The following is a 9905-nucleotide window of genomic DNA, read 5'->3' on the forward strand; positions in this document are numbered from 1 at the left end:
ATATTTCATTCTTGGAGAATTGTATTACTCAATTCGTTGTTTAGATCTTCCATAAAGGTACATAAGATATGCATTTTAAGAGGGATTTCTCCAAAATGATTTATATTATTGTGCTTTGTATAGTTTAAATTGATTATTCTAACACCATTTTTTATCTGTGCAGGTGACATTTTCAGGATGAGTTGAGGGATGAGCGATGAGGAGTTTCAGGACATGATGGTACGCATGTCTCCAGATCAGCTTGTGAGATTCAGAGAGATGGCAGACCAGGAGCTGTCTCGTTCTTCGTCAGGGCGCTCTGCTAGATCTACTTCAGCGCGATCAAATGCTTCAGCTTCGAGCAGACGATCTCGACGCTCACGACTTGGGCCAGAGGGAGGGATTGCATCAGGATCAGCGGGTGCTTCCTCGGAGACACGGACGTGTTGTCTCCGTCTCGTCGTTCAGCTGGAGCTGTGTCACCTCCAGGATTTCTCACACCTGTGGGGACGTCTACTCCAGTTACTCCAGCTTTTGCGCAGCCGTCAGCAGTGGCACCCCTTTTGGTGGCACCCCTTTGAGTGGCACTCCGAGAGAGGGTACCCCCGTCGGTACACCGGATGTATAAGGGTCTCCTGGATATGCCCAGGAGCGTGGACGGAGATGGGAGAGGATCCATCTTAGGCAGACTCCTAGGGGTTATAGATAACTAGTTGATAGTAGGTCAGGAGCGGTTATCATGAATGATGAGGGGAGGAGGGTGATGGCTCGCATGAGGGAGTTGTGCCAACAAGTTTTTCGGCACAACGTCCTGGATCATTGGAAGAACATACCGGAGGGGAGCAAGGACTACATAGTAGCATCCTTGCACGAGGAGTTTCCGGTGCTAGCCGCAGTAGATAGATTCTCTACGGGCTGGATGATGGATTGCATGCGTGCATACATATCACATAGACGATCCGACGGCACGCAAGGCAATCAAGAGTGGGGCTGCAAAGCCCGAGTGGTTAGATGCAGACGACTGGCGTCGACTGAGGGAGGAGGCTACAGATTCGCCAGGACATTGGAGTCAGCAGCGGGAGGCGGCGAGGGCACGATTCGAGGTCGGAGTGGTGCATCATCTTGGGAGTGGCGGCCACAGGACATATTTGGAGGAGTTTGTAAGTTTCTCTTTTGTTTTGCTTATTTGTTCTTTTAAAATATTCTTTGTACTGACAATCATGTTTCTAACAGTTAGCATTTTGTTTTCTTTGCAGCACTCCATTACAAATCGCGATCCGCAAGGCCTTGAGACTCGATATGCAGAGAGGCACGGTCTCAATGCATTGATCGACCGATTGTATAGATGCGGCGGCCCTGTAAGTCACTCATCTTTCTTGTCCGTAGTTACCATGAGATATTTGAATGCATTATTGTATGGTGGATTGATATGTTGTTTCTTTTTCTACAGAATCCGTTCGATGCTCCTTTGCGGCGGGATGAGCTTTCGGGGGACGAGGATTTGTAGCTCGCCCTTGGATCCTTGGAGCTCACACACCTTTAGTTTTTAGTCGCCTGATCTATGTAGACATTTTCTATGTATTAGTGATATCCTTTCATGATTGTCAATCGCATTTTATGCGATCATGTATTTATTTCATGTATCAGTTTTATGATTTCAGTATATATTCTTTTTGTTTGCAAGCGCTTTGTATGCAGTAGTGCAGAAACTATTTTGTATGGCTCATGCCACAAATTTTTTTTTTCCCTGTTACCGTCGCTATTTGTGTCACAAATTTACTGCTCGCGTTACTATTGGCCTCGCTATGAGCGTCGCAAATTTACTAGTAGAGTCGCTATATGCGTCGCTATTTGCGTCGCTATATGTATCGCAAATGCGATGCATATAGCGACGCATATTGCGACGTTTCTATGGGGTCGTCAATAACGACGCTTTTTGCGATGACGGGGGCAAATTTTGTTGTTTGTATTTTTGTCGCTTTAAACCGGTATAAGGTCTATATCTTGTAGTGTTGTAAATTACACGAACAAACCCTATTCCCTAAAAGGCTTAACTAAGGAAGCTGATTTTAAATGTGACACATAAATGTAATATGACCTAGTTAAATAACAAAAGAATGCCTATTGAGGGAAGCGGGTGGAGGGGTCCGGTCCTTTGGCAAGGTTTTCCCAAAGAACTGGGAGGCTTCTCACAAGGTTTTGGTGTTGTTTGACCTTTAGGTATTATTAGGCTAGAACCTGATTCATGCCATTTTAGGGGATCGGAATGGAAATATGCCCTACGGGCAGAGAGGTTGAGCGGCATATCCCTCTCATTTCCCATTCTCTTTGAACCAAGTGTGGCATGGATGTGCTTCGTGTTTGGGTATCTCTGTGTAAAGTAGGATGTCAAGGACCCGATGTTAGAATGCTCTCAGGAGACCTTGACCACTAGGAAATTGGATTTCAAGTTGATCCCAGTGGGTTCAGCCACGAACGTTCCATTGCGAGGCAGACTCGAGAAAACCTAGGCGACAAACCCCATAACATTCCATGGGAGTGCCAAGTGGTGTCGCTTAGATTCATCTCTCGATGGACTGCTAAAAATGTATTGCCTGGAGAGCCGATAGGCAGGCACATTACAGAATGCTTGTATTTTCGAGACTCTAAAGGGAGCAGCCATGAAGTGGTATTCGAGCCTTCCGAGAAGGTCAATCAAAACCTTTGAGGAACTATGTGATAAATTTCTACATGAGTATGAGAAGAAGGTTTCCATGACTCACGTCTTGAGACAACTTATATGGATTTTACAAGAGTCATATACCTCCATCAAAGATTACAAAAGAGCCTTTGATGACATTTTGAAGTCTTGGCCAAGGAAAGTTAGTGAAGGCTAGAATATGTGCTTGGTGAATTCTTTATTAGTGGCTTGGAAATGAGCACATAGTTCCAAGTTAGAATGAGAAACCCTAAGTTACTGAAGGAGACAAAGATTCAAGAAAATGATTATGAAATATATATTCAGAGGTGTTTGGAGAGCTATTGGAGTTTTTCCCGCACCCTTGAAACTCATAAGGATTGGCAACACTTGTTGAATATTAGTCATGCTAGAGGTGCAAATGAGAGGCATACTGGGGAGAATGCTAGCAATAACTATGATGATTTCAAGGCCTAGAAACCCTAACATTCTAATGGAGACAATCCTATGGTCCAAAGCCATAAGCTAGATGGATATTAGTGTAGACCTAATGAGGGAAGCAAAGTGGCTAAGAAACCATTGATTGGTCCAAAATTGGAGCAAAACTATGTGAATGAGGTGACCCCTCAAAACGTAGCTAATGCATGCTATTGCGTGGAGGCCATCTTAACTACTCTGGTAATTTACTCATGAATATATGTGTGCATCACGTGGATTCAAAATAGGGTATTTTAAAAATACCATTTCTATACATTTTTTACATACAGAATGGTGTAATCTTAAGGGGTTATTTACATATTGAATAGAAAATGGTTATATTTTATTTAAAAAAATTCACAAATAAAAATATTTATAAATAGACCTTGAATGCACGTAATGTAGAGGATATACATATAGAAATTTCCTCGAGCTCAACTATTGGGAGTTCAAGTGTGATAGGAAACCTGGGGTTCATGATGGTAAAGACCCATTTACGGTTGAATCTAGTAAAAGGATATGATTTAGAAGAAGTGGTGGTATCCAATTAAGCCATGCAATGATAAAAGGGATATGGGTTTGGAGGCCCAAAAGCTCTAAAAGTTTGGTTGGTGGATTAGATGAAAAGCAAAGAGTTCCAAGTGGACAATTCCCATGTGGATGAGAATAGAGGTCATAATGGTACATCTAACAATGGGCACCACTCTAGGATGCATCTCAATGGGCCTTGGGTTGAAACCCTACCTAGTTTGGGTTGTAACAATGAGACATGCAATAATTAGAATGATAGGATGTAATGTATATGCCAAGTAAACCATGTGTTTGGTGAATTAAAATGACCCATTATTTCTAGGCCAAGGAAGCCATTTATTTGTTTGGTGTGGGTGTAGTTAATGGTTTCTCATCTTAGTGCTATACTAAATAGATTTGATGAAGTACCTAGAGCAAGCCTCTTGTAGATTGGATGAAGTACCTAGAGTGAGCCTCTTATTGCATAGAAGCTTCTTATGGCTAAGTTGAGGCGATGTCCTTCCTTTACAAGTTTTTCCCCTTTGTGCTATATATGTATATGTATATGTGGAATTTTTTTTTCTTTTGGGGACCAGTAATCAAGGCATGAAGTCCTAGGGTTTGGTTTGATATATGTGGGGGAGGTTTGAGTAGTTATCTATCTCCTATAAAGGCATTGTCATGCATTTAAAGATTTTTTTTGCAAGTAGTCCTAGTAACTCTATTCTGCTAGCTTGCTAGGTAGCTATTTCTAGGAGTTTTTGCTAGTTGTGAGGTAGATAGAGAAGTATGTCAAACAAAAGAAAGAGAAGAAACAATGAATATATTTGAAAAACCCTATATAGATATGGAGGTGTATAAAAGGGGTTCTAATCCTTGAAAAAAATCAAGAAAATAAAATTTTGAAGAGTAAATGTACATTACCTTGTAAAAGCTTGGTAGGTTTCTAGGGACGAGTCATGGCCGATACCTTATCCTCCTACATGTGACATTTAGCCAAAAAAAGAAGTAATAATTGTTGGAGCAAAAATAGAACTGAGTAGAAGAGAATGATTTAGTGTCGCCTTGGGAGAGCTTGGTAGATTCTTGGATACCAAGACATGACTAGAGACCCATGCCCTGTTCTCCTTGGGTCACGATTGGTTTTACTGCCACCTTGGGAGAGCTTAGTAGGTTCTTGGGTGTGGAGACTGGCTTGAGACCGATGCCCTATTCTCCATGGGTCACAATAGGCTAAGCTCCGTCCTTTTTATATGCATAAGTATCAAGTCTTAAAGTATCAAATGTATCTACAAATGAAAGATCATGCTATAGGAGTCCTCACCTAGTAGCAGGGCCTAGTCCAATTGTCCTAGGTCCAATAGCCAAGTCAAACCAACACTTAGGATGACTCTTTTGATAGTTCTTTTTAGTTGGTCTATGTTGGAACAATTGGTTAGTGACTAGGTCTAGATCTTTGTCAAACCTGCTTGGCCTATCCTTTGTGGATTTTCATGCCTTGGCTTTGTCTGGGGGAGTAGGGTGAGAGCTATGTTTGTGTTTTTTTGTGAATTTTCTTTGTAAAAGCATCATGCTATTTAGGGTTTTTGAATGTACAAGTTAGTTTGTGGATTCGATGGGCTGAGTCGCCCTATCTTGTGGTGGTCTCCAATGAGAGTGGGATTTAAATGCTTGAGAAGGGCTAGAAATTTGTCAAATTTTTTCCGTTTAAGGTGGAAATCAAAACTTGAAGGAAGTGATGGATGTGGATCATCTAACAATTTTAAGTAGCCATGAGATAACAAGAATTCAAATTACTTCGGAAGACAGATTTTGTAGTGGTTGCAAAATTTTCATAAATTTTTTGGGTGCCAGAATGAAGAAAAATGAGTTTCAAGAACTTTAAGACTTTAAGACAAAAACTTAAAAAAAATTATCACTGCTTTGCGTGAATTGGGCATTGGACGTAGAAGAAGTAAAAGCTAGGCAAAATGAGGACCAAATTGAGTATGCACGTAACTTTGGGGGGAGACTTGGAAGGGCATGACTCTTGGGGGCCTTGGGCCCCCAAAATTTTGAGAGATTTTTGGGAGGGGGTCATTTTTTAAGGGCACGAGCAAAAAAAACAGCCACCATGGTGGCATCATGATGGTTTTGGAAGGAGGGGCCTATAGAGGTTGCAAACACCCATCCAATCTAATGATAGTCGCATATTGCTCTAATTTTTTGCCCACAATTGCTCACTTAGAATTAAAAAATAGTGGCTTGAAGAGAGAGAACCAAAATCATTCTTTCTCTCTCCTTTTGAAGGTGATTCATACGCAAATGAATGGGAATAGATGGAAATGAAAATTGGTTGTTTGGCTTGAACTAGATTGATATAAAATCATATTGATGCCGAGGGGTGATAACTAGTCTGGTTTGAGGATCAATGGTGGGTCTGATGTTGCTATTTGAAAATTCAAATCTTGAAATTTGAAACCAAAAAATGACAGTAATCCTCTTTTTAATGGAAATTCAAATCCTTGATGACAATTCATGATTCAAATCTTGTTCATTTGTGATGAAAATTTGTTTGATGCTTGGTTGTGATATGTTTGAGGGCTATGTGTCATAAAATTTGGAATTTGTGTTCACAATTATGAGTCATTAATATCTGAAAACTCAAAATATGTGTTTTTAGGAAAAATGATATTTTTTGTTATGTGGGATAAAATTAAACTTTAAGATGGATTAGAGTATGGATTAATGTATTGAATCAAAAAATAAAAAATTATGCATTTTGTTTAATTAAAAATAATGAAAATATGATTTTTACCAAAGAAAAATGAGAAAAAATAGATTTTATGCATAAAATTTACTAAATTTTATGAATATGTCCATGAATGTATGGTGGGCCTAGGGCATGAAGTTTAGCCTTAGCTTATCATTGTTCAACTCATCATAACATAGATCCATATATTGCTTCTCTAGTTTTTCTTCACCTCTGGTCATCTCTGTCCAGAGCACCAGCTCATGACTCCATTTTCAACTTCACCTTCATCTTGACCTTGTGTATGTCAAAGCCAGCACCTCTATTTGAGCACTTAGATCTTTTAAACTAGAGGTAGTGTGAGCAAACTAAGGCATCTTAGCTCTTGCTCTCTTCAAGAGAGTTGTTCCCCAGCTTGAGCTGCTCCTTCTTGTTACATCAAAAGTCAACATTATGCCTTGGAGGACCCGACATTGCAAAAATATATGAATTTGGTGTAGATTTTGCAAGCAAGGATTCGACATGTGATCTAGCATCCAACACAGGGCGTGATTCTCCATATCTTTGTGGGGAATTTGAAGACCCCCATGTGGGAAATGTGAGGCTGAAAAGGCTCCCCAAAACTCTCTCTCTCTCTGTGTCACAATCTGTGAAACCCCAATTGTCATCTATGTGGGAAGCCATAGCCAAAGCTTCAAAGCTTGACATTTTCATTGTTTCTTCTCAATGAAGCTATCAACAGTGATTTTTATTACTGAGCTACACTCTCTAAAGTTCATGCAAATGTGGAAGCTCTCGAGGAAGCTCAAAATTCATCCACAAAGTTCGTGAGAAGTTGACAAACAAAAACAGATCAAGCACTGACATCCAACATTAAGCTCAAAGAATAGAATCCATTGATGCTTAACTAGTGTCAATTTGACACTAATCTTCTTGTGTCTCTTGAAACATTGAACTATAACTCTTTTGTTGGTTATTTGAAGCTAATCAACATGGCATAGCTTGAGCAAATAGCCAAAGTTCAATGAAAAAGGCTTTCATGCCTAGAAGGAAAAGACCATGTACCACCTTATGCGAAAGGACTTGTGGGACGTGTTTGAGGAAAGTGAAGATGGACAAATCCTTGGAAGGGTCCAACCAAAGCCTAAAGAATTGAAGTCCAAAGAGTGGAAAAAGATGAATAATAATGCTCTAGGAATTATTGCCTAAGGATTGTCTGGCAACGTATTGCACCATATCTTCGGCATCAAATATGCTAAAAAGACTTGCAATGAGCTTGACAGGATACTTGAAGCTCAAGCCAAAAGCTCTAAGGTCAAGTTGTTAATGCAGTTCTATAAGCTTGACATAAAAGGCATCACTTCAATGACTATACATATTAACAAATTCAAAAGTCTAAAAACTCAACTTGCCACTCTAAAGAAAACAATAGATGAAGATGAATCCATTGTTGTAATCCTTGCTAGTGTAAACCAGGATCGTTATGAGAATCTTGTCTCTACTCTCAACAATGTACCTAATTTTTCACAGAAAGATATTGAGCACTCTCTTCTTGATGAAGAGAAATAATAGGAGAACAAGAATGCAAAAGATGGTGTTCCATCATCTAGGGAAAACCTCTTATACACCAAAGAAGCTTCTGAACCTAAAGGAAGAGGTCGAGGATTCAACTCCGACAACAAATATTGGATGGCATGTCATTATTTTGGTAAGACTGGCCATATAGCCAATGAATGTTTCCATTGTAAAAGAGCACAATAGGTGCAAAGTGGTAACCATCATCAAAATCAGTTCATGAATGAAGAAGATGCTTCCGCTATACCAAAAACAACTTTGAAAATTTTATTTGAAGAAACTCTCTTTCCCATAGTGGATCTTATGTTTTCCCATAGTGGATTTTCATTTCCCTTAGTGGTTTTGATTTGTAAAGAAAAACCCTTGCCAAATATTTAAAGTAATTTTAAGCTTTAACTTTGACTAGGCTGTATATGAGCTAGTCTCTTGGGCATATCATCATGTAGGGGGGAAAAAGCCATCATGTAGGCAGGGGGGGGAGGGGGGGGGGGTGAAATCCAGCAAGTGTAGGAACTAATCATTTGAAGGGGGTGTACTTGATATGTGTGCCCAAAAGAGGCTTTCCCATAAGTGGCTTTGTATGAAAGAGATGATAAATGATGTATGCTCTAGGAAGAGATGTTTAGAATCCCATAAGCACAGTGAGGGCCATCCTACATAAAAATGTGTTAATGAGTCCATGCTTTCATCTTGGAACCTAATTGTGTAACTATTAGTCTATCTAAGTCTATTCCATTATGAGTTGTGTATTCATCTTCCATCCTCCATACCTCCTGCCATGCTCTAGATCCATGCTTTTCACATAGTGCATATTTTTTGCTTTTTAGATAAGAAAAATACATTTAAAAATACTCTTCACACCTACCAAAGAATGTAAATTTTTAAATGGTAGGGAGAAAGGGATTGTGGGAGTTAAGTATGATTCCAAATTTGATTTTCTATATGTTCTAATATATAGGATTTTGTTTTAAAAGTCTTAAGAAGGACAATAGCATGGATCATTTTGGTATTGTCTTAGCAACAACTCACTGCATTTTAGACTGAAATCATTAAAGGGCTATTTGTGCACATCCACACTGATTGATTTATGAGTTTACTTGTTTATCCACTTTATGGCATTAACTTTGTATCTGTAATTTTTTATGTGGTATCAAGAGGCTCATCTTCTGGATGCATAGCACTTGTTTTCAAACTCGAGAAAGTTACTCATGAATATATGTGTATATCACGTGAGTTCAAAATAAGGTATTTATAAATTTTTTACATACAAAAGGGTACAATATAAAGGAGTTATTTATAGATTGAATGGACAAGGGTTATGTTTTATCCAAGAAAATTTCACAAATAAGGATTTTTATAAATAGGCCTTGAACGCATGTGATGTAGAGGATATACATATAGTGACTTCCCCGAGTTTTCAAACTATTGACCCATGTTAAGTGCAAGGCTCCTTAAGCAATACATCTAGTTAAATCATTTCTTGTGGGACTAATGTGGTAAGGATTGAATTATCCCTTGGAATGTTTCATTAAAAGAGATGACTATGTTGTATATGTACTTTATATTGAAACGAGGCATGTTGGGGCTAATTCTTGGAGTGTAGGAGAGCTGTAGTGGGGCCACAATGATAAGCTAGGGGATGCTCCTTTTGTTTGCGCTACAAGGTGTTAAAAATTGATATGTTTGGGTATTCCTTTTGATTTGAGTTGAGAAGGAAAATACGTTAGGGACTACAATCTAGAGACGTTATCTATAAATGCATTCTTTGGATAAATCAGTTCATAGTATCTATACGCCCCTAGCCACGAGACTGTGGGGTTATTTAGGTGAGTTTAGAAGTCCCAAGCTAGAGCCATAGAGCCGGTGTTAGACACATTTTTGGTCCCAAACAAGGCTTTGTAAGGCCTTTTATGGGTTGAAGCAAGCATCTAGGGCATGGCATAATAATATTATAGA

Source organism: Lygodium microphyllum, chromosome 19 (assembly GCF_053477565.2).
Source record: "Lygodium microphyllum isolate KBCC chromosome 19, Lygodium_microphyllum_v1.1.10, whole genome shotgun sequence".
Classification (NCBI taxonomy): domain Eukaryota; kingdom Viridiplantae; phylum Streptophyta; class Polypodiopsida; order Schizaeales; family Lygodiaceae; genus Lygodium; species Lygodium microphyllum.